The sequence below is a fragment of the Heterocephalus glaber genome, unplaced genomic scaffold (assembly GCF_053883595.1).
Source record: "Heterocephalus glaber isolate CG9 unplaced genomic scaffold, H.glaber_assembly_v1.0 deba00001472, whole genome shotgun sequence".
Classification (NCBI taxonomy): Eukaryota; Metazoa; Chordata; class Mammalia; order Rodentia; family Bathyergidae; genus Heterocephalus; species Heterocephalus glaber.
The window spans coordinates 81,935,886-81,962,254 of NW_028258315.1; the positions used below are offsets into that span (position 1 = coordinate 81,935,886).

Below are 26,369 nucleotides of genomic sequence, written 5' to 3' on the forward strand. Positions count from 1 at the left end.
AGTTGACATGATTCCAGATGTTTTCAATATCAGGTTTTCTGCTCACTGAATAATAGGGTATCTCTATAAAACTTTTAATTTTTTATTTTTATTAATGATTTATTCTCTGCATACTTCAAAACAGCATTTTCTAGGGCTTATCTGTCATATTGTACATTTAGACTTGGCTAGAGGAATAATGATACTTTATATAATTTTAACTTTTATGATTCAGTTACAAAGCCAAGATAAAAAATGAAGACAAGGGAAATAAAACACTGCTCATCAAATTTTTAAGTTGAAAAATACAATAAGAGCATGTGAGTTTTCTTCTGTCATAATCAAAAGAGCATACATATATTTTGTGTGCCTATTCAAATGACCTAAGTTTCCATAAAATATTATAGGAAGAATTTTATTTTCTAACTTCTACTGCTGATTCATTTAAAACACGGAACACTTAGAATTTAAATTACAGTGAGTTAAAGCCAGGGACTAGCTCAGTGGCACCACGCCTGCCTGGCAAGTATAAGGTTCTGAGTTCAATCCCTGGTATGGGGGAAAAAAATAACAGGGAGTTAGATCCTCATGAATATGGGGGGGGGGGGTGCTGTATAGCCATTCATTGGTTAGCTGAATCCATAGATGTGGAAACCATGTACACAGTGTGTCAATTGTATCTTACAATTCAATAGAAAAAAACCCAATTACAAAACAGGCAAAAGAACTGAATAGACATTTATCAAGAAAAAGAAAGAAAAAGACATACAGCTTATATACAAAAAGGTATCCAACATTACTATTCATCAGGGAAATGCAATGTAAAAACACAATGATGGGCCGGATATTTAGCTCAGTGGTACTGCTGCCTGCCTTGCAAGCACAAGGTCCTCAGTTCTATTCCCAATACAAAAAAAAAAAAACACAATGAAATATCACCTAGCACTTGTTATGAAAGCTATTAATTTGTTTTAAAAGAAAGAGAGAAAATTCAAGTATTGGCAAGAATGTGGAGAAAAGTGAACAACTATACACTGCTGCAAATGTAAATTAGTGTAACCACTATGGGTAACAGTATAGATGTCCTTCAAAAAATTCAAAATAAAACTACATATAATCTAGCAAATCCATTACTGGGCATATATTCAAAGGAATTGAAATCAGAATTCCAAAGAGATATCTGCATTCCTATGTTCACCACAGCATTAGTCACAGTAGCTAAGACATGGAAGCAATTCAAAAGTCTACCAACAGAGGCAAATGCAGTATGTACATGTGATGAATTATTCAGCTCTGAAAGAGAAGGAATTTCTGCCAAATGTGACAACATGGATGAACCAGGAAGAAAAACACAATGGTAAGTGAAATAAGCTAAGCACAGAAGGACGTATGATAGTAGTTACACGATAAATCTAAAATAATCAAACACATGGAAACAGAGAGAGGAATGATGGTTACTACAGTGAATGAATGGGGAATGAAGGGAAAGTACAATTTAGTAATACAAAATGAGTAAATCCTAGAGATTACTGTATAGCATAGTTCCTACAGTCAATAATACTACACACTTAAATATTTGTTAAGAGGTAGAACTTAACTGTCTTGATAGCAATAATAATAATACATAAGGGAACTTTTGGAGATGACGGATAGGTGTATGGCATTGATTGTGGTGATAGTTTCATGGGTACATATACTTTTCTTCAAATTAATCAAGTTGTATATATTAAATATGTACAACTTTTGTATATCAATCATCTCTCAATTGCATGGTTTCTTTTATATGAGAAACCCAATGTATAAGTAATTTAAAGAGAAAAATAAAAGACAGATAATAGGAAACAGGGAGATAGTTCTTTTGCCAAAAGTAAGGGGAGCAACAGATGAAGGGAAAGGGTATAGAGGGGAGGGGAAGAACATGAAAAAAATATTATGCACATGATCAGTGTAACCATTATGTACTACAAACATGTACTAATAAAAATTTTAAAAGCTTTGAAACTATTAGGTAAAAAATTATCTAACAAGGTATTTATGATTATGGAGGTAAATGCCAAGAGCATCAGCTAAAAAGATATGAAAATTTTTGTCCTGGTAGGGAGAAAATGAGAGAGTTGAGGGCAAGACTAGAGATATTTTTCATAATACACCTTATAAAACTTCACTCTTTATGCATGCATAAGATGGAAAAAAATAAAATAAATGTGACATATTACCCACAACAAAAGAAAAAGAAAGTTGTTTTTGAAAAGGATTAACTGCTATATTAAAGGAATTGATGTAATGATAAATCAAATTGCCAGCCCTAATTCTTCACTCTTCCTGGCATCCATGCATTCTGACATATGATTCTGCAGTTTATCTCGTTCAAAGGGTGGAATATATTTTCTCAGTTCTTAGCTTTGGGTTTGGCCATTTGACTCGTCATGACCAATACTGAAAAAGATAGTGTACCATTTCTGAACACAGACCTTAAGAAGCCTTGTGTGTTTTCACTTGTTCTCTTGTATCTCTACGACTGCAATAAGAAAAACATGGCTAGATAATCCTGATGATTCCAGGAAAAGAATGAAAAATTCATAGAACTGACCTACACAGACAGCAACCCTAGCCAAGAACACCCAACTCGAGTAAGCTACCCAAGTTGTGTACAGTTGTGTGTAAATAAGTGCTTGTTGTCATATGCCACAAGTTGTATAATTAGCCCCCTGTTACTTTTCTAACAAAAGCTAACTGATATGGAGATTTACAGGAAAGAAATGTGCTAATATTACTAATCATGTCATATTAGATATATACATATTCACCTTATGGCAATTACATACTAGTCAAAATCAAAGTGACTTCTCCATTAATCCTTCTTAAATGTCCCATTTTAAGAAAAATGAAGGTTCTGAATCCAGGTATGTTAGGTACTGCCAGTTGCTTAGTTCACATGAACAACTACAGTAAAAATAACCAGTCCTATTATGTATAGACTTGGGTTTGCTTTATTAAAAGAAGACTTAAAAATGACACTGCTGGTCTATGGCTGGATAAGAAAGGTAGATCTGAAGGCTACCTTTAAAAGGGAGGACAATTTACTTCAAATGTATTCATTATATGACTGGCATTGTCACTTGTCAATTCATTTAGGGTGATTCCTTTGAGAATCTTGTTGCTGCTACTACAAGGTTTTTTTCTTTTTAATTTACTTTGGTTAGTCTCAAATTTTAACCAGTATAATATCAGGCTTAATTTTATTTTTGCATTCCACAGTCCTTGATAATAGCAAGCTAATTTTTGTGGGTGAATTTGATGAAAATATGCTGATGGAACTCATATTTCACATCATTGACTATAATGAGCTATTTTATCAAACTGTCCTTATGACAATGTTATAGAGAAAATGATAAATTTACTAATTTATTCGCTTGAGATTCCATTTGAAATTTTTAAAAGAAAGGAAAAGATCAATGAAGTCAGGTAAATTAGGCTTTCCCAAATGATATGTTGCATCTATACGAACAACAGCACTAATCATCCCTGCTATTAATGAAATGCTAACTTTAAATAAAGGTTGATTAATTATTTCTTTTAATGAAATTCTTCAGAACAAATAAGAAGCTGTGAAATGCTCTATTGTGAACACACATGAACAATATTTATAATCAGTGTAATTACTGTCATACACTCATATAGAATTAGCTTTTTTAACACTTTGATGAGATTTTTTATTCAGCTTTTAATTTAAAAGTGATCAGCAAGCAGATATATCAATTAATGAAAGTTACTAGTCACTCTATGGAATCTTTCAAAAAACTTTGGAGTAATTAGATGATGTGGCATAGGATCTATTTCTGGGACTCTCGGGTGCCAACTAGCATAGATGTTGCTGAGGTTGATGCAAATAAACCAAATATACAATAAGCTAAAATGTCTTTTGGCAATCATTGTGCTGTATAGAATTTATGCTCACTAAACTCCAGAAACAGTACCTACCTAGCATAGGAGATTTGTTGGTCTGGTTAAATAATCTTCAAGCATTATATGGCCATGACATTTTGTTTTAGAATCCTTTGCTGATATAAAATAAATTTATTGATTTTTGGTCCATTAACAGACCATCAACAATAAAGACAATTACTCTAATAAATTATGAAAATTGATCTCTTCTTGATGGCTTCATTCTACTGTGAATGTCTTTCTCATAAAAAAGAAAACACATAAATATAGTAAAATTATTTTAAGTGACAAGTATATTCTTGATAAGCATTCATAGAAAAAGACATTGAGGCCATTGCAGATGCTGGGTTTTTTTCCTTTCTTGTTCTATTTTTAATATTTCCCACTTTCTACAATAAACTTCCACTTTTACCTCAGTTCAATTAGTAAGTACTCTCCCAATTCTAAGATAATAATGAATTCTAGCCCACTGTGAGCTTTTCATTGGCCCACTCTCACCTTGGAAGGTGTACCTCTTTTCTGCCTTTAATAAATGTACTTTTGCTGCCCTTTCAGTGAGTCTTGCTCAATTCTTTCTTCAGGATACCAAGAACCTGGAAAGAATCCCCACAAGACCCTCCATTCACTAACATTTCTTGGAGAACCGAGCCAAGAGGTAAGACTCCTTTGAGGAATTTTTTGTTCTTTTTCTCTTTATTTTTTGTCTTTTGTATGTTTGGTCATTCATCGCGGGCATGGGTTGGACCCAGATGCCCCATTAGGGCAGCTTCCACTTGAAAACTCTTTTGACAGGATAACTGGGTCTTGGAATGGAGCATTTTAGCCTCTGCTGGACACAAGACAGGTTTATGTTTCATGGGTGTGTGACCTAAAGTTTAATATATCACTTTTGCTCCCAGTTTTGTTCCTCCCCATACTTTATTCAGGTTTTTCATTCTTTTTTGAGGAACAGCTTTCAGTTATTTGGTTTCCTGCTTAAGTAGCTAACTTCCACAATGTGCCCCTTTTTTGTGCTCACTACTATATATATATATGTGTGTGTGTGTATATATATATGTATATATACATATATATTCTAGATAATAGACCTTTGAGGAACAGCTGGTAAAAAATTTTTTCCACATTGTAGGTTGCTTTCACCTTTATTTTTGACCTCTCATGGTGAGAAGTCCAATTTGCCTTGGTCACTTACTGTACCCCAGATGAAAAACAAGAATCCTAGAAGAGGCTAGAAGATACGCAGACGAACAATATTTTGCAAGAAGAGAAGGGAATCACCAGGCAGTTTACTGTCCCTCTGACAGAACCAAATTGGAAGTATAATACTGAGGATGAAGTAGAAATGAGATCTAAGATGATCACTGTTATCATGGGAATAAAAAGATAGATTAGGAAACCTGTTAATTATGAAAAGATAAGAGAGATTACACAAGGCAAAAGGGAAAATCCAGGCAGGGGAAAGGAAAGAAGGGAATGGAATTAATATGAGAAAATGAAAAAATGGAAACAAAGTCTTTGTAAATAAGGAGGGATGGAGGGGTTGAAGGGAGTGCAGGGGAATGGGGAAAAAATAAGAACCAAGAGAGATTATGTAAAGGTGCAAATTTCCAATGATGAATGTCATTATATTGTATACCTAAAATGTACCAATAAAATTAATTTTTAAAAAGGAGAAAATCCAGCTAATTTTCATAGTTGATTACAAGAATCTTTCCATAAATATACAAACTTAGATCCATCATGCAGCATTTCATTAGTCAATCAACCCCAGATATTCAGTGCAAATTACAAAAACCAGATGGGTCCTCAGACCCCTCTGACCCAATTGCTAGGTGCAGCCTTTTTGTGTGTTCAATAATCAGGATCTGGAAGAGGGTAAAAAGGAGAGAATCTGAGGACAAAGCAAGCCAAAATGACAGCTTCAAGCACACTCAATTCATAAATGGGAAAATTCAGGGCCAATCAAGCAAAGAGTTGCTGTTTTAATGCAGGAAAACTGGACACTAGGCATATGGCAGTACTAAACCACCCAGGCCCTGCTCCATATGTCAGGCAGCTGATGTGATCGATTCAAGGCACTAAAGGATTGACTGTCCCCACTCCCAGAGAGAGGTTAGGCCAGCCAAATTGCTTATTTCCTACTCCGACAAAGAGGACTGAAGAGACCCAGGGGCAAACTGCAATGTCCCTGTCCACAGATACCTCCATCTCCTGCAGGGAGCCCTGACTAGCCCTGGACATCATGGGTAAGCAAAATCAAAAAATCAATTTCCTCTTTTTTTTTTTTTTTGAGAAAAGGTTTTGCTATATAGTTCAGGCTAGCATCGAACTCACTATTATACCCCAGGCTAGCTTGCTAACTTGCACCATTCCTCCTGCCTCAGACTCCCAAGTGCTGGGATTATAGGTGTGTGTCACCATACTGGTTCAATTTCTTATAGACACAGAGGCAGCTTACTCTGTTTTAACTTCCTTCTCCAGAAAACCATCTTCTAGATTTATAGCCATTATTGAAGTCAAAGGGAGCCCAGATAAGAGCTTCTTTACTCTGGCTTAATGTGTCTTTTCAAAGATCAAATATTCAATCATGAAGTTTTAATAGTCCCAGTGTCCTACTCTATTTCTGTGGAGAGATGTACTATTGAAATTGGGAGTGGTTCTCCAAATCTAGCAAAGGCTCTATGAATGAAGTACCATCTCCATTTTGCATGGAAACTTTGATCCTATGGAAAGGTTAAAAGAGCCAATCAGTCCCTAAAATAAACTCTGGCAAAACTCTGCCAAGAAATTTGTGAGTCTTGGGCTCTGATTATTGCCAATGCCTCTCATGAGGATTCAAAGCATCTCCAAAATTAGGCTAAATATGAGTCCATTTGTGATGCTTTATAGGAAGCCTTTTCTATTTTCTGATATGGTAGTGGATCCAGAGTGCATAAGGCACTCAAAGTATCTTAGTAATGTGGACCAAGTACAACAAGCTATTCAACTATGTACATGGCAACAAAGTCCTGCTATCTCCTAGCCCAGGGGGACAACCTAGTGTCTGTCCTGGAGACCAACTGCCCCTTAAACTTGAAAAGAAGGAACTCCTATAGGCCAATTAGAACCAAAATAGAGGGGTCCCTTTTCAGTGATCATTGCCACACCAACTCCAGTAAAGGTGGCAGAAATAGCTAGATTAACTTTTCTAAGATAAAGCGACCCCCACGAGAAACAAAGGGCCACACAAAAGAAGAAATGTACTCTTACAAACTTCTGAAAAATCTGAGGCTTCTCTTCAAAAAGCAAGAGTATGGGCCAGGTATTTAGCTCAGTGGTGCCGCCACCTGCCTCACAAGCACAAGGTCCCAAGTTCGATCCCTGGTAGCAAAAAAAAAAAAAAAAAAAAGCAAGAGTACAAAATAAATAGCATTTGTTTACATCAACAATGAATTCAATGAGAAGGAAATTATGAAAACAATACCATCCAGAGTAGTATCAAAAAATTAAATATCTAGGAATTAACCCAAGAAAGTGAAAGACTTCTACAAAGAAAACTACAGTACTCTGAAAAAGGACATTTAAGAGGATATCAGAAAATGGAAAGATATCCCCTGCTCCCAGATAGGTAGGATCAATGTTGTCAAAATGGCCATGCTCCCAAAACTATTATACAGATCCAATGAAGTCCCAACCAAAATACCAACAGCATACTTCAAAAATCTAGAGAAAACAATCCTAAAATTCATATAGAACCAGAAGACACTGAGAATAGCAAAGGAAATCTTGGGCAAACAGAGCAAAGCAGGTGGAATCACAATACCTGACTTTAAGCTATAGTACAAAACAACAGAGATAAAAATGTTGTGGTACTGAAATAATAAGATACCTGTGGATCAATGGAACAGACACAGAGGATACAGAAACATTCCCAGATGCATTCAGCTATTTGATCTTCAACAAAGATCACAAAAGTATACATTAAAGACTGCCAATCCAACAAATAGTGCTTTAAAAATTAGATATGTTTGCAGAAGACTGAAATTAGACCCATATCTCTCACTGTTTACTAAAATAAAATCAAAATGAATCAAAGATCTAAACATTAAAACAGAAACAATGAACTTACAGGAAGATAAAATAGATAAAATACTTGAAGTCATAGGTATAAGAAAGGATTTTCTAACAGAACCTCAACTGCACAAAAAAATTACAGCATGAATCAGCAAATAGGATTATATCAAATTAAAAAGCTTCTTCACAGCACAGGAATCAATTCATAGAGGAGAGACAAACCTACAAAATGGGAAAAATTTTTACCAGCTATTCCAATATCTAGGACCAATATCTAGAATATATACTCAATTCAAAAAAATTAGACTATCTAAAATAAAAGATCCAATCAAGAAATAAACAAATGAAATAAACAAACTCTTCTCCAAGGAAGAAGTAAAAATGGCCAACAAATATATGAAAAAATGTCCAACATCTCTGGCCACTACAGAAATGCAAATTAAAACAATGCTAAGATTCCATCCTATTACAGAAAGATTGGCAATCATCAAGAAGTCAAAAAACAACAAATGCTGGTATGGCTGCAGAGAAAAAAGAATACTCCTACATTGTTGGTGGGAATGTAAACTACCAAAACTATTATGGAAATCAGTATGGAGATTTCTCAAAGAATTAAAATTAGAAATTCCATATACCTACCTATCTGTCACTAGGTATCTTCCACAAAAAGCTAATGACATCAACTACAGCAATACAATGCATACCAATGTTTACAGAGGCACAATTCATAATAGCTGAATCCTAGAAACAGCCTGTATACCCATCAGTAGATGTATGGATAAAGAAAACATGGTTACCTATGCATAATGAAACTCAGCTATAAAGAAGGACAAGTTTGAGGCATTTGTAGGGAATGTATCTGGAAAATTCAATGTTGAGTAAAATAAATCACACACACAACCTTAGAGTACAGTATCTCTCATTTGAGTAAGGCAAAGTACAAAGAAAGAGCATAATAAAGGATGGATAGAAAGAGACAAGGGGATAGATCTGTTGCAAATGGGAAGAGGTCCAAGAGACTGAGCATGAGGGGAGAGGGAAAGGGGAAAGGGAAATAAGTAGAATAAAGATATTCCATGTACAAGAACTTATTAACCTCAATGAATGTGAATATTATATCTCACAAACATGAACTAAGATTAATAATACTAGCAACAATGAAAATGAGGAAAGGGGATTTAGAGGAGTAGGGAGGGAAGAGGGTGGGAACGGGAAGGGGACTTTAAAAAGAAACAAACTGCATTATATACATGTACCCACTCCCCAAGATGACTGTAAAGCACTACAAACACATTCGAATAAAAAAAGATACAAAAAATAAAACCAAAATCAAGATTCCAGTACTGTTCCTGGTGCAGACAAGCAGTCATTAATGACCCCTGATACACTGCAGCTTACATATGCATCTGACTTGGGACTCTTATTTTTAGTAAGATCCATAATATGTGTTACCCTGCTAGGTCTACAGCTCTCAGAATCTTGGTAGTTTATCTAATAACTCTCTTCATCATGTGTTATGGCTTGTATCTACATGTTCCCCCATCACCACCACCCCAAAGCCTCATGTGGTCATAGGTGGAGCTTTTCAGAGGTGGCTGATCTAGGGTGTGTGATACTGGGATTAAGTGTGTGATACAGGGATAAAGGGTGTGTGATTATTAAATTAGTCCACTGGTTTGGTCCAGTTGGGGTGTGGATCTAGGGTGTGTGATACTGGGATTAAGGGTGTGTGATTACTAAATTAGTCCACTGATTGGTTTGGCACAGTTCTGGGTGTGGACAATGGGAAGGCCAAACCTGAGCTGGGTGGTACCACCCAAACTGCAGGTAGCCTGGATGGATATAAAGGTACAGAAAGAAAGCAGACCTGCTTCTGCTTTTTCAATACTTCATTGCTTCACTGCCTTCTGCCTGCCTGCTATGAACTGTTTCTTCTCTGTGATGCCCCTCTGCCATGCCACCCGCCTTGGAGCCAGCCAACTATGAAATGAAACCTCTACAAACTGTGACCCGAAATAAACCTTTCCCCCTCTAACTTTGGGTGGTACATATTTTGTCTCAGCAATGAAAAAAATAATTAAGACAATATGCTTTGCACTCCACAGAGAGCATGGGAATAAAATTAATTAGTAAACTCCAAAATAATCACAGAGAAAAATAATCTCTCTAATTTCTGGATCTCTCATAGTCCACTTTTTTTAAAAACAGACCAGGTAATATTCTAACCTATTCTTCAAATGGCCCTAATCCTCTTTAACCTTACATTTCCAAAACCACCGGGTTCCTCCCTCTCTTAGGACCACTTGTGGTCATCCTGCTTCTTCTCATATTTATCCCTTGCCTCCTCTGATAGTAAAGTTTGTCTATTCAAGGCTTTCGAGGATGGCTCAGACCACAGCCGCGACTCTCCTGACAAATTCACTGAGCTTTCTCCATTGAAAATGCAGCTCAATTCATGACATACAAACACTAACTCTTTCCTCACTGTCTTCTGACATGTACTTACCAGCCCAGCCAGTAAGCCTCAACATCCCAAGATAGTCACAGAGCACACAATGCCCAGTAGGTAAGGCCTACAGCCCGATTCCACAGAAAGCAGCTATAAGAAGGAAGAGATCTCCACTGTCTCAGCATCCCATAAAGAATTATGGGGATTATGTCTCCCAAGGGAAAAATGAGGAAGGAGATTAGAGCTGGGGCAAACAGGTCAACTAAGCAGGCAAAATGTGTCAAAAGTTATACACAAAACACAGGACCGAAAATGACTCCACAGCTCCTGAGCACTGTACAAGGGACCAATCAAAAAGTGCTCTTTTCAGTCTTTCATTTACATCTGTCAAGAAGCTAAGTGAGTCTTTGAATAGGGCAATTTAAATCTGGTGCCAGGCCAAGTGAGTTTTTGACAGGACAACTGTCCCTATCCTTTATTTGCATAAGGGCATAGTGAATTCAGGAAATTTGGATACAAAAGACCCCTGTCCCTTATCCTTGGGGCTGCTGTAAGTCTTTTCACTGGCCAGATCTTACTCTGTAGAGTGTATCTTTTCTGACTTCAAAAAACATATACTTCACTGCCCAAAAAATAGCAATAATAATGAATTCTAAAAGTAATCATTACAATTAAGAGAATATTATATTCTTAATAGTATTTGGTACAAGAGGGATGAAATTATAATTTCTGGAAAATGTCAAATTGTCATTAAATAAATAGTGGAAACACAGTTGGACACCAGAAATTTGGAGCTGAGTGCCAACATCCTCTACAGTTGTCAGGTCTGGGCTGGGGAAAGAGAATGCTTTGAAAATAAATTGTTTTCATATAGACCTATTTTCTATTTCACAGTGACTAACTTCTCTAAAACAATAACTAAAGACAAAGGAAGAGTTTATCTTACCCCAGCCAACTTGAGTGCAAATGAATGGTCTGCTGTTTATACAATTTTGTAAACAATGCTACAGTCATCAATGAGTCTATGCTTCATCATAAAATCCCTGATCACCATCATAATAATAATTAAAATTATTGGTTATTATGTTCCAGGCTCCAAGAATTTTCTTATGTATTCCTCACTACCCATTTTGCACATAAGGAAAATGAGGCTCTGATTTAGTGTATTGCCTAAATTTACAGAACAATTTTAAATTCACAGTGTAGCTGAGATCAAGCCCATCAAAATCTAATATTTCTTAATGTTGAAAATTTGCTCTAATTTCTGAAGTTTTCAAATGAGGCTCTGTGCTATAATGATAAATGAAGAACTATTTATTTTCATGACAGAAAGAAATATAGCACATAATTATCCTCCCAGAGTATCATCAATAAACTACTGCACTAGTAATAAAGTTCCATGTCTGATGAAAAAAATTAGGGTTGGACAACTTAGTATTCTTAGAAGGTGGACAAGTTCTCAAAAGTGACTTGTTTTGAAAGGTGACTTTACCCTGAGATATTCTAACTCTCATATCTTAGAGTCCTGTATACCTACTGATTAGGTCAACAGTTTTATTCTGAAGTTCTTGAAACACATGTCACATAAGTATACACTAACACTAATATCTAAAATTTAAACTATGCCTTAAAAGAGATATACATCATCGCTTACATAGATGAATAGACAGAAAAACAGAAGATAAATGGGTGAGTGGGTAGATAGATGACATGTGCTTTGCACTCAGGTTACTCTGTGGAGGCCTGTGGGGTGGGGACGTGCAGCCGCCCCACAAGTTCTCTGGACCTTTCTGGAGCGTGGCTCTGCTACTTTCCTATGTGCTGCTTCACACTCCAGCTGGTTTCAGCAGCCCTTGCTTCTGGTAACTGAAAGAAATTGCTTGACTAACAGAACACTGGTTCTGGTCAGACACACGTACTTTATTTTCTTCTGTCATGCATAGGTTGACATTAGGAAAACTACAAAAGAAAAAAATTAAAGACTCAAAAAGTTCACATGGTCCAACTGAAACATAATTGCCATAATTCAGTAGTAGGACGGCTGCCCCACAAAAATGTGGTGTTTTTTTCCTTCCCTATGGTGAGAACTGTGTAGTGACTCCTGTTTCTCTCTTGCTTTGACTTCTGAGGAGGCCAACAGCAATTTACAGCTTACTCATTTGAGACTTGACAGTATTTCATTGTTGTTGTTTTCCTTTTGATATAATTTATTTTATTTTGATTGTTCCTGCGGCTGGTTTTATTTATATCTAACTAATTAGTCATTGCGCTAACTGGGCTTCCTATAAAACTAGCTCTTCTATATGTTAATACTTGCACTATGAAAAAAATACTTTTAAAATGTGTTTGGGAAATACTGTACAGTAACTTCAGACCTATGTTATACCCAAGAGTCACACTGTACTGAAGTTGAAAGAAACCCCCAGAATTGTAAATAAATACTAACATGGACCAGTTTTGCACACAATCTACTGATATCTGAGAATACAAATTGGAAAACACTGTGCTTCCTCATTATGTGCATTTCCTGCAAGCTGCTCTATATACTTGGGAGAAATAAAAGTATGAATGGATGAACTGGTGAATGAGAGACAGAAAAAAGTGAATCAGAATTGAAATGTTTTTGAAATTGCACAGTGTACCATTTCAATTACCAAGTTGAATTCTAGAGCACAGTCTAGTATGTAAAAACCTCTATATTGACTACAGCCAGACTATTTGACGAATTTGAAGGTGTTACTAAAACTAGAGACTTGTTTTAATTCCTAAAGAATAAAATCTAAGGGGGCCGGGGATTTAGCTCAGTGGTTTCGCCGCCTGCTGCGCAAGCACAAGGACCCAAGTTTGATCCCTGGTACCAAAAAACAGTATAAAATCTAAGGATAAGTAAGGTGGGAAAGGCAGAAGAGGTTAAATCTAGAAAAATACAACCCATGAAAGAAAAGGTGCCGCAATGGGTTACAAAATTTATCTCAGAAGTTCTTATATTCAAAACAAGAGAAAAAAAGAAGAAAGCACTTAAGTGTCTTACAAACTAGTATTCTCTAATAAAACCAGGAAAATTATTAAACAAGGTTTTATGAAAACTGCTAATTCTAAATTCTAAGAGGAATTTATCATGTAGAAAAGAGTCAGTAATAGGGTTAGAATGGGCACACTAGGTAATGCCATTTTAGATTTGTTTAATTACAGTTTTAAATATGTATCAGAAGATTTTTAAATAAATTTCTTATAAATTGTAAGTGTAATGTCTTCAATAAATAAAGCTATAATGGGTAACTTTCTGACAGCAGCATACCAGTGTGAGTGAATTAAAAAGAAAAATTTCATACACTCACACTTTCTTTGGAAAGGGGGGTAGGGAGAGAGGGAGAGAGAGAGAGAAATTTGGGAGAATTCAAAGACTTCCCTGAGGAAGGGCAATGTGCAATGATCTGGTGATTTCTTTTTATTTTTTTAGAGTTCATTTTTTATTAGTACAAGTTTATAGCACATAATGATCACATTAATCATGGAAGATTGCTCCATGTACATAACACATCTTCAAACCCTCCCCTTCTTTCTCCCTCCTTTCATTTCTTGGTCCTCTTCCCTTTTGGAAAAGATCTATCTCCCTATTTCCTATTACCTATTTTTTATTTTTCTCTTTAATTATATTTTTGGTTTCTCACATAAGAAAAACTATGTGATATTAAAGCATGTGTATTTTATTTATTTCACTTAACATTAGGGTTTCAAGGTGCATCCATTTTCCTACAAATGACTGAAGTTTATCCTTCTTTATGGCAGATTAATACTTCATTGTGTATAAATACATTTTCTTTTTCCAGTCATCTGTTGATAGACAAATAGGCTGCTTCCAAGATATGGCTATTGTAAATTGTACTGTTATAAATATGAGTATGCATGTATCACAATAATAATAATGATTTAACTCTTTGGGGAAGATACCTAGAAGGGGAATAGCTCCACAGAATGGAATTTCTTGTTCTAGTTTTTCAGAAATCTCCATACTGACCTGCATAATGGTTGTATAGTTTACATTCCACCAACAATTAGATGGGTTCCCTTTCTCCACAGCCTCACCAAGATTTATTGTTTCTTGACATCTTCAGGGTTGCCATTATTTCTGGAATAAAGTGGAATCTCAATGTCATTTTAATATGCATTTCTCTAATGGCCAAAGATGGTAAACATTTTTTCATGATTTATTGGCCATTTGTATTTCTTCTGAGTACTGGTTCATTTCACTGGTTCATTTAACTAGCCCATTTTTTCACTGTATCTTTTACTTTGGGGGTCTAATTTTTTTGTGTGTGTATGGAACTGGGGATCAAACTCAGGACCTCCTGCCTGCCAGGCAGGTATTGTGCTGCTGAGCTATATCCCTGGCCCTTTGAGGGTCTAAGTTTTTGGAGTTTTTATAATATTCTAGATTTTAGTCCTCTGAAAAGCAACTATCCAAAATTTTCCCCCATTCCATAGGTTGTCTCTTCACTCTGTCAATTATGTTGCTTTTGCTTTCCTCCCTCTCAAAGTCCCATGGATCAGCTTTGGGAGATTTGGGAGTTTTGTGAGGCATTTTGCTGCCTTGCTTTCTCATGTTTCTATTGTTTTTTGTTTGTCTATTTGTTTTGTGCTTAGGTTTGGGGTTCCTTACAGTGGAGAGACTTTGTTGTTAGTTTGGAGATCTCTTCAGTCTGCTTTACAGTGATGCACTCAGGGCATGACTTTGCCTTTGTCCCAAGACTCAACCACTTCTGTTAATTTTGGAGGAGAGGATGCAGGGTAATAATCACAGTATACAGCAGTATGGCTGTCACCAAGACAACCTGGGTACTGACATACAGAAAAACCTACTAATAGCAACAACTACATGACCTTGACCATATCAAGTAAATCAACAGTATCATCCAAGACAAACTGGATACTGACATACAATAAAAACGAACCATCTCTAAACTTAGAAATCTATAATCATAGTATAAACGCTAAGACAAACCAAATATTGACCAATAGTAGACATCTACTAAATGTGACAATGATACCTTCACTAATGATAAAAAATGAATTCAACAGTAGTAACATATAGTTAATTAAAGATTAACAAAGCTTGAGAGTATACCAATAAAGAGCTAAGGGACTGAGAAGGGAGAATGCCAGAAGAAAAACTTCAAAAATAGAACAATAGGAGCAGAATAAAGCTAGCTAAAGGGTCCTATTAAGAAGCAGAAGGATATTTATAAAATTAGATAAATTAATTCTTTTTACTTCCCATTCTCCTCCATTCCCTCTTCCCTCCCTCTATCTCTAGACCCCCTTTGCATTTGCAAAAGATCTATCTCCTTGTTTCCTATTATCTATCTTTTATTTTGCTCTTTAAATTTATACTTTGGGCTTATCATATAAGACAAATGGTGTGATATTTAAGCTTGTGTGCCTGATTTATTTCACGTAACATTATGGTCTCAAGGTGCATTCATTTTCCAACAAATGACTCAAACATTCTTTAAATAATAACTTTAAAAGTATAATTATATCTAAACATGAAAATAGCTCCTCTTAATATTTGTTTTTAAAAGTTTTCAATTTGAAAGGACACTTACTTTATGCCCAATAGACTTGACCTTAACACCTTTAGAACTGTTACTGTATTCAGTTGGCTCTTGGGTATGAAAAGTAATTCCTCACACTTTATCAGCTTTTGACAATAAGCACTTATGGGCCTGAGTGATCTAAACTAGATTAATGAGGCATTAAAGTACTTTAATGAATAATAGGGCATTTAAAAATTTATTTTCTTTTTAATTCATTTAACTGCAATTCATTTAACAGCTGAAACACTCCCTCCTGAACATATTAAACAGCATATTACATTGAGGCTTTATTAATTTATGTTTCAATTCATTTATAACTTATTCATTTTATTAATTTATTCAGTGAATTGAGTTTTACCTTATAAACATTGTAAAAATCAATTATTTCATTGGGTTCCATATGTAGTGTAACAGATTTCAGGGGTTAACCAGCAGATTTTGAATCAATGAGTGAGAATGCCTCTGGCATAATGTAAAATATAGTTATTTCACAGAGCATAGGGGAAGTAGAGTTCACTGAAGAATTCTGATTCTATCCTATTTAGAAGGTGGCAATTTTTAAATAATCAAAGATATTTTAGGGGCATCCTACATTCTTCCTTTTTTGTTCTCTTTTCTACCTTAGAGATTCTATTGATATTTAAGTACATCCCCTACCCTCTAGTGATCTAAATAATAAGAGATCGTAGTGAAATAATTTGCACAGATTCCTATGTTTCTAACTAGAAATTATTAGGATAAATGGAGAAATTTCAAGTATCTACTCTGACAGTAAACAAATTTGTAAATAATATCTGGCAGACAAACTGGAAGAGGCTTCTTTTTCATGTAACAAGACAAAGATTCAACAGTGATACATATGGAAGGCTGTATTCACTCTTTAGAATGACTTATAAGATATGATCAAAAACTATAGTGAATGTTTAATTATTTTAAGTATCACAGTAAAAGACACATTGTCATTAATCCCCCTCAAAATACTACCCATTGTTTTGAACACACTTATCCCAACATTCTTGCTACTTTCTGAACCAGTTCTGAAAATCTCTTCATAAGGGTCTTAATTACACTGTTATGGCTGTCACAATGCCTTGATTCAATTAAAGACATTTACCTTTCATAGTCATTTTCACTTTGGGGAAGGGCCAGAAGTCACATGGTGCCAGATTTAGTGAATAAAGTGGGTGAAAACATACTGTGATGCTTTTATGAGCCTGTCTTTCTGTTGAATGACACTTGGCAACAGCATTTGCTGTATTTTTTAATCACACCTTGTAAAAACACTCAACAAACAGCACTTCCAGAACTGTTTCAAAAGTGGCAAGAATGATAAGTGTGCTCAAAGAGAGGGGAAGTATTTTGAGAGAGATTAAGGGCAATAGGTCTTTTATTATAACAATTGGTTTTTTAAATTTAAACATTCACTATATACTTCTATTATGTGTCTCAAGTCTTTTTTAAAAATATATTTCTTTTCAGTGGATTAGAAGTTTATCTGTGAGGGGCTGGGGATTTAGCTCAGTGGTGCTGCCGCCTGCCTCAAAAGCACAAGGTCCCAAGTTTGATCCCCAGTACCAAAAAAAAAAGAAAAAGAATCAACAGGAAAACTAAAAACTACAGAGAAACTGGAGAACCTGAAAACAATGCAGAGAAAAGAATGAAGCAGTCTGGAATACCAACCTAACCCTAGCTCCTGGGATGGTGTATCTGTCTCTGCAAATACAAGGCAAACCCAGAGTGGGTCAGTGGACCCAGGGAGAAACAACAGACCAAGGTGGAAGCACTAGCCCCAAGAAAGCCCCATTATTATTATAAACTGCAAAAACAGAGTGGGGTTTTACTCTGAAACAGACTTCATATACATGACAGGCTAGAATTGGAGAAGAAATCAAGTGTAGCACCCACCATATTTGAAAAGGATTAACTGGAAGCCATTTCAGGAAGAGGGTATTTAACACTGAGCTACTCTAAGAATCACATGCCACAAAATGACTACACTTCAGGGTTTCTAGGGTGGGAGACAGCCATGAGATACAGGCACAGAGAGGGTGCTGGCTAAACACAGACTCCCTGAGAAGTTTCAGCTCAGGCAGGGAAGGACACATGAGTCTTATCCTCCATGGTGAGAAAAGAGACCCATCATGTGTGATTTTTGAGGGGGCTAGGTCTGAAACTGCCCGCTTTAAATCCAACAGACTGCTTGACACACTGCCATGCTGACTATATTCGCCATAAAGTTTAATGGTATGCTTGCTTTTCCCATCTGCTAATGTGATCAAGACTACACACCAGCTTGAATGGTTGCCACAGCCTGGGGTGTATGAACAGAGGGACCTAAGCGGGGGTCACCTCACAAACCCACAGGCCATAAAAATAAGTGGAGACGGCCAGGGATTATTTAGCTCAGTGGTTCCGCCACCTGCCTCGCAAGCGCAAAGTCCTGAGCTCAATCCCCGGTACCAAAAAACAAAAAAAAGACCCTGTCTTAAAAATAAGTGGAGAAAGCCATGACTAGGGCCATGTAGGGACATTGGCCAGAGGTATGTATGAGATAGATATGCAGAGGTAAGGGATTTTTGGAGCCACATCCCTAAAATCTCCCGGAGTGCACATTTACAGATTAAGATAGCCTGCTGGTCCAAAAGTCACTCTGGGATCAAAATGCATTGCCTTAAGGAGTGAATGCTTTAGCCTTTGTCCTCTCCAAACTTCTTTATCATTTAAATTAGTGCCAAAGTCAGTTATTTAACAGACCGTCCTGACCTTTCTTTGTTCTTCTCCTGTCCCCTGCCCAAATGCTTTTCTTTTTTCTTTGATCCTTCCTTCCTGGTTCTATCAATAAAAGGCCACAGAGGCTTCAGTTGGGGCTGTCATTTGAGACTTTCTCATACTAAGGGGTGTCAGTTAATGGCAACCCCTTTGGGCCCTCTTGGAGTATGGATTGGACATTGACTCTGAATAATCTTTGAGTAATTTTTCATCCTTTCGTGCCATGCCATGGTCACAAACTGCAACAGGGGCATACAGAAGGATGAGAAATTGGGAATGGATTGAGTGAATACACCCCTAGGGTGGACATAATTGACTAACCACATCCAGCAGGATGCAGCATTCAAACACAAAAATGTAAGTGTAAAAACAAAACAGGACTTAGTAATTTCTCACTAGCCCTGGCCTACATCTGTATTCCAATACAGCAGACCCTGGAAAGAAACCACTCATTCAAACACATGGTAAAAAATTTTAGACTCATTTTTCTTTATCTTCATTGGTTTTGTGCAGATTCTCTTTTATTTTTTCTTTCTTTTGCTCTTTGTTTTTATTTCCTTTGTTCTTTTTCTTTTTGTTCTTGTTACTTTTATCTAATTCTATTAATATTCTTTGAATTTTTGATTCAATCCTTCATCTCACTTTTCTCTCATTTTTTATTTTTCAAATATTTTTTTCATTTTCTCCTTTCCAACTCCTCCATTTTATTAGTATTAATCTATAGATATTTACTTGACTCTATGCTATTAATGTTGGTTACTTTACTATTGTTATTGGTGGTACAGTTGTTGCAGTTAGTAGTTACTTACAGTATGTCAATATTTATTTTGTCATTGTGTCTATTATCATTGCATATCTCTTTTCTATTGTTAATAACTGTAAAGTCATAGCTATTATTGGTTCTTATGGAATGTTGATATTCAATTTGTCTTTAACTATATTGTTGCTGATTTCTTTGCTCTTGTGTGGTGGCACAGTTGTTGCTATTAATTGGTTTTCACTGTTTGAAAATATCTGTTTTATCTTTACATCATCGAAAATATTGAAGTTCACTTCCCGACAATTGTGTATTGGGCCAGTTTCATCGCACCTCCCTCCCTTAATTAATAATAATGGTCAGGGCCGGAGATTTAGCTCAGTGGTTCTGCCGCCTGTCTCACAAGCGCAAGGACCCAAGTTGATCCCCGGTACCAGAAAAAAATAAAATTAATAACAATAATAATAATAATAATAATAATAATAATGGTCAGGTCTCAGACAGAAGTAAAGCCCTATGGTTAGCTATGTCCACAGCACATCACTGGAAAATAGACATTAACTAAAGGGATCTCCATAATTTCAAAAAAGTCTTTCCACTTATAACCCTCAGCACAAAAATACATACACACATACATACATACCATGAAAAAACAAGGCAACAAAATGCCTCCAAAAACTCAGTTTCCCCAAAGCTGATCTATAGGACACCAATGGGGAAAGCCAAACAGCTGAATTATTTAAAATGATAAAATCATTTAAAATGATAAAAGAGAAAACAAAAAAGCCAGATAAGTAATATGCTTGTTGAGCTGAAAGAAGATATTACTAAACAGATAGTGGGCTTAAAAAAACAAAATGATCACTGAGCTTAAAAAGACACTAAGAAAGGACCGGGGATTTACCTCAGTGGTGCAAGGACAAGGTCCTGAGTTCAATCCCTGGTACCAAAAAAAAAAAAAAGGCACTAAGAAAAAGCTAGCTAAGCTAAACAAAATGAATGATTAGTTTAGCAAAAAATTAGACTTAACAGAAATTCAGGAAATTAAAAATGAGGGGTTTCCTTCCAGCATCTGCAGTCTTGGAATCCAGCAAGTCACAGTTCTTGGCACTTCACTTTATGGCCTATGCATTTGTGAGGTGCTCCACACTGTTCTGAGAGGCCCCTCTGTCCATGTCCTGCAGGCAGTGGCAACCTTCCAAGTCAAGGCACGTCCCTGCTCACACTGATAGATGAGGAAAGCAATCAGACCACTAATTTCTATGCTGGATGTAGGTAACAGGGTAGAGGTTCAAGCAGGCTGCTGGACTTGAGTCAGCACTTTTAGGTCCAGCCACCTCTGAGGGCCACATGTGCTGGGTCTAGGGAAACCCTGTGTCCTTCCCAACCTGAGCTTAAACTTAGTGGGTTTGTCTAGCCTGCACCCTCTCCACAACTATCTCTTGTGGCTGTCTCAAACCCAGTCACTGTGGTAGGGTAATACTAGAAGCCCTGAAGTTATTTTATACTATTCTGTGGCTCAGTCATAAACGATTAATCCTTTCCAAAAATGACTCCTAATTATACCCCCTCAAATATGGTAGACACTGTTCTGGATTTCGCCTTCCAACTCTAGCCTGCAACATGAGGGAGTCCTTTTTGGAGTAAAGCTCCATGCTCTTCTTGAACTTTACAGTAACTGTGGGATTTTCTTGAGCCTAGTTCCGCTGGCCTGATCTATTCTTTCCTGGAGCTATGGACACTCTCCAGGCTTATCACCTCTCCCCAGACATAACCCTCATCCATGATTAGATAGTTGATCTGTAGGTTGCTGCCTCTGCTGCTCCATGGTGAAGAGAAACAAAGTACAGAGCAGGCTCACAGTTGGTCAGCAGTTATCATCAGGACACAAAATCTATATACATGGAGTTGGCGAGAGATAAATGCCATTCTGATGAGCTTCAGGGTCTGTGGGTCCCCGGACACCTCCTCTGTGGCCCTCCTATTTCAAATCCTTTTCATATCATTCAAGAATTCTCCAAAAAAGTTTAACACCAAAGCTTGAAATGTGTTTTTAGGTATGTTTTTCATGAGACTGATCCCTAGAATAACTAACTCTGAGCCATAATTTTATGTTCAAACCTATAGCTTTTCCTTTCTTTATTCATTCTCTTTAATAATCCCTGCAATAATTTCTGATATAAACTGTCATTGTTTAATGTCTGATTTGGACAGATGGCTTTTTTCTCTTTTTACATAAAAAGAAGAAAAATAGATTATAAACACAAATTGCTACAGCCACCTTTAGTAATATACTTTCACACACTGAGATATAAAACATTGAGATTTAGGAGAAGAACTTCCTCTTCTCCTAAATTGTGTCAACTTTCTGCTCTCATTTCCTGTAACATGCTGTTGAACTCCATCAGAAAATATTATAAAACAGTTAATCAGTCAAAAATATTGACAGCCTATTATGTGCCAGGTTAGAAGATATATTACTAACCAAGACAAACATGAATATAGCCCTCACAACACTCACAACTAACCCACTTTTCATAGATTTCTGTCACTTCAAATTCATGATATCTAAGACAAATTGGATTTCAGCTCTATCTAACCATTTTGTGATCTCGGGTAGTCCTAGTCCACATTTTCCAGTCATTGAAAGCTCTTCTTCCTCTTCTTCCCTTCGTACTTTTTGGCCATTGCATCATCTTCTACTTCATGGAAGAAAAAGAATTATCACTCAGGGATTCATTCAAATATTATCTCCCTAGAGGCCTGGGGATTTAGCTCAGTGGCACATCACCTGCCTGGCAAGTGCAAGGTCCTGAGTTCGATCCCCAGTACCAAAAAAAAAAATCAACAAATATTATCTCCCTCCTCAATTCAAACATGTGGGCAACTAGTCTACTTTCCTCCTGTCAACCTCAAAAGATACCTTTTCTTGTTCATGAGATAAATCTGACACTATTCCCTGGCTGCTTCAAAGATTTCCATTCACTCTCTTTTCCTGTGTCCTCAACTCTTCCCTGTCTATACACTGCTTGCTGTTCAAATAGATTGAAATATTTTTCAGTTAAAATGCCTCCCAAATCAATACTTTTCCTTTTCCTTACTTTCAATGTCAAGTTTTAAGAAAAATTTGCCTCACTTGTGGCTTTCACATTTTCATCCTTATCTCCCATTCATTCTCCTTCCATTTATCTTGCACATTTCTTTACTGATTCTAGTCTCAAAGAAGTATCAGAACAACTGTATTGAAATATAATACTTTTCCATTATTATCTTTCTGGATCTCTTTGAAGTATTTGACACCCCCGATTGAACACTGAAATGTTCCCTTTTCCTGGAATCTATAGTCCTCTACTCTGGCTGTCTTTTACAAGGTCGGCTACTTCTTGGACACCATAACAAAGTCTTCTTTAGATGCCTGACCTTTAAATGTTGTTATTCTCAAGAGTTCCAACTTCAGACCTTTCTTTTCACTCTACACACTCTGCCTAGATCATCCTGTCAATATATATGTAGCTTCAACTATTATCTACATACTGAAAATATAACAAAGGTGTATTTTATATACTCTAAGACCAAATAAGACTGGTCTTATCTATCAAGTAAGAGAAATATGAGGTTATTCCAAGGGAGCACAAGCCATGGCTCTGTTTAATAGATAAGTGAATAATTAACCATGTTAACATCATTTAATCTTTTAAGTGGAAAGAGAAAGAAATTGCATTCTTCAATTTCTGCCCCTAACTGGTAAAATCCAGACTGCTTACTTGATTCAAATTGAATAGAATTCTAATTAAGACTCAAAAGCAATGCTGTGAAGCTTCATATTTTTTCACAAACTTTTGATAAATGGTCTCACTTTAGAATTCTATTATAAGAAATATTCAGAGAAGTGGTCAAAAGGCATCAAACTGAAATGTTTATCAAAAAGAACCTGCTTAAATATGGGATGTTTACAAAATATTTAAAATTCATTGTTTTTCTTTTAAATTTCAATATCCAATTCTTCATTTATAGCAAGTGTACACAGACCTGAATTTTTATATATACCTTGTGTTTTCTAATCCTGCTAAATTCAAGTACAAGTTCTAGGGACTCCTAGAGATTTCTTAGTATTTTCTCTGTAGATGATCATTTCATCTACATATAAAGATTTTGCTTCTACCTTGCCAATCCTATCCTAATTGTGTCATTTTATTGCCAGACTATTTTGGTGGGGACTAGGATTCAAAGTTTAATGGACAGATGAAGAGTAGGCATATATGCCCTTGTTCCCCACCTTAAGGAGAAAGCATTGTATCTTCTCCATTCATATAAGGTGTTCTCGCTGGAAGTGTGGAGTACATGTCTTTAATCTGTTGAGAAGGTTCTGTTCTACTTCTAGTCTCCTGATAGCTTTTACCACGAACAGCTGTAGAATTTAGTCCAATACTCTTTCTCCAACTAGTGACAGGATCATATGGCTTTTTCCTTTCCTCTGTTAAAACGATGACTTTTGGGGGTGGATCTTCCAATGCTGAATCAACACTGCCATCCCTATAACAAAACCACTTTCTACATACTGCCAGATCTGACTTCTAATAGTTTGTTTTGTTAAAAAAATTTCTATATATGTTCATACATTTTTCTTCTATTATCTTTATCCAGTTTTAGGATTAGCACAATGTTGAGTTCCTAAAATGAGGGGAGAAGTGCTCCTTCTTTTTTCTGCTTTAATTGTTTGATATAATTTATCAGTTAAAATGTTTATGAGCCTGCTGTTGTCATATAGGTAAGTTTTCAAGCTAGGAATATACTTTCTTTAATAGGTGCTATTCAAGTTTTATATTTCCTCCAGAGTTAGTTTCATTAATTTGTCTTCCAAGGTACTTCTTAGAAGTTGTCAATTTATTTCAAAAAAGATTTTTGTAATATGCTTTCTATATCCTTTTAAATTCTGTAAAATCTGTGGTAATGCCTCCTAGATCTTAATACTGTAATTTTAAAAATGTATAACTGATATTGTATAACAGGAAAAAAAGGTCTAAAAGAGCAGGGGAATTGGGAGGGGTAGGGGAAGGGAAAAAAGAGAAAGAAAAAAATATGAGAGGAGAAAAAAATGGAAACAAGGTCTTTGCAAACAGGGAAGGGTAGAGGGGGTGAAGGGAGGGCAATGGAAGGGGAAAAAAAGTAACCAAGAGACTCATGTAATGGTACAAGATCCCAATGATGAATATAACTGTATTTTATACCTAAACTGTACCAAAATGTACCAATAAAGTTAATGGGGAAAAAAATAAAATAAAATAAAAAATAAAATTTATTGGTTTTATTTTTAATTTTACTTTTTATATTAACAAGAGTTTCATTATATTCTCCAGGATGGCCTTGAACTTGTGAGCCTCCTGCCTCAGCCACCTGAGTCATTGGGATTATACATGTGCAACATCACACATGACTGAAATTTATGTTTTTTAAAAACTATAGTTTTGAAGAATTTTTTCATGAAATTATAAAATAACATTAAGTAAAAAATCCACAATATGAAATAAATAATATCCAATATTATGATAAACCCCAATTTCTTTTATAATCAGAATTTATATTTTATAAAAGACAAACAAAAAAAATCCTCAAAATAAGTATTTTGATACTGCTTTTACTCAAGAGATAATTATCTACACACACACACACACAAATGCTTCCAAAAATAATTTCAGCAACAATAACACAAGCATAGATTGTTCCAAGGTGATTATTTTGAGTAATGACCTGTTGACATGACTTTGGTGTCACTTAGGTATATATATTGATGAATGGTTTGATATTTAGCAGATTGTTTATAAAAACTGTCCTAAATAAATCAACATTCTAGCAGTTTTCCACTGAAATCAGGGCCACATAGATTGTGGCAGCTTTCTGGAAATCATGAACTATCATATAAATTCAGGAATAAGCAAAACTTGAGGAGGGCCATCATAAACAGGTCTTGTTCTGGTCAATTTTAGCATCATTGAAAATATAAAAAGAATAAAGGAACTCAAATTCTTTTCACTTTTAGATGATGTGGTAATAATATCTATTTTTAAAGGCATTCTTGTAGCATCAAAGACTCATTTGAGTGACTTAATACATTGAAGAGAGGGGAATGAAAAGAAAGTAAAAGTATACTTAGAAATGTGAATGGGAAATATCTGGCAATAATATTGCACTGAAACATTCACAGTATACTTTAATTCTTTCCATAACCTGCCTGCTCACAGATATTTTCTGGAACCGTGTGACAATTTGTCAATTGTCACTTTTTTAGAATTGCATTTGTTGTTGCTGCAGTGTCATATACTTAGATATAGCTTGGTTTATATTTTTCTTCTCATACTGAATATAGTTAATAATAATTCAAGTAAGCATATTAGAAAACACTTCATGCAGGGAGTTTTCTAAAATACCATTTGGCCTTTATCTAAAATTGCAATCAATCACATCCAGATAAATGCATCTATTTTTAAGTGTTATTTTTCATTATTTAAATGCAATTTCCATTATGTTAGCCTATTCTACATTTCAGAATTTAAAACATTAAGAAACTATACAACTTTACCTCGGGAAGAAAAGCAATCTGTTTTATGTATCAATTGTTCTCTTAAAATATTTAAGCATGTATAGATAATTCCTTTTTTAAATAATTTTCTATTCAAAGTGACAAAAGAAAACTACATTAATGAATAAAATTTCAAGGCCGGTGATTTAGCTCAGTGGTTCTGCCGCCTGCCTCGCAAGTGCAAAGTCCCAAGTTTGATCTCCGGTAACAAAAAAAAAAAAAAAAAGAATAAAATTTCAATAT

General features: G+C 35.7%; 1 long non-coding RNA gene across 3 annotated transcripts in view; it reads right to left on the bottom strand.

Annotated features, from left to right (window-relative positions):
* Positions 1-26,369, bottom strand: part of LOC147826441 (uncharacterized) — a 118,244-nt gene that overhangs the window by 15,050 nt on the left and 76,825 nt on the right. For 2 of the 3 annotated variants that reach the window (XR_015439548.1, XR_015439550.1), the window contains one exon: positions 14,445-14,555. The exons of the other annotated variant lie outside the window; for it this stretch is intronic. This is a non-coding gene — a long non-coding RNA (uncharacterized LOC147826441). The remainder of the gene's footprint in view (positions 1-14,444; positions 14,556-26,369) is intronic. 3 annotated transcript variants of the gene reach the window in all.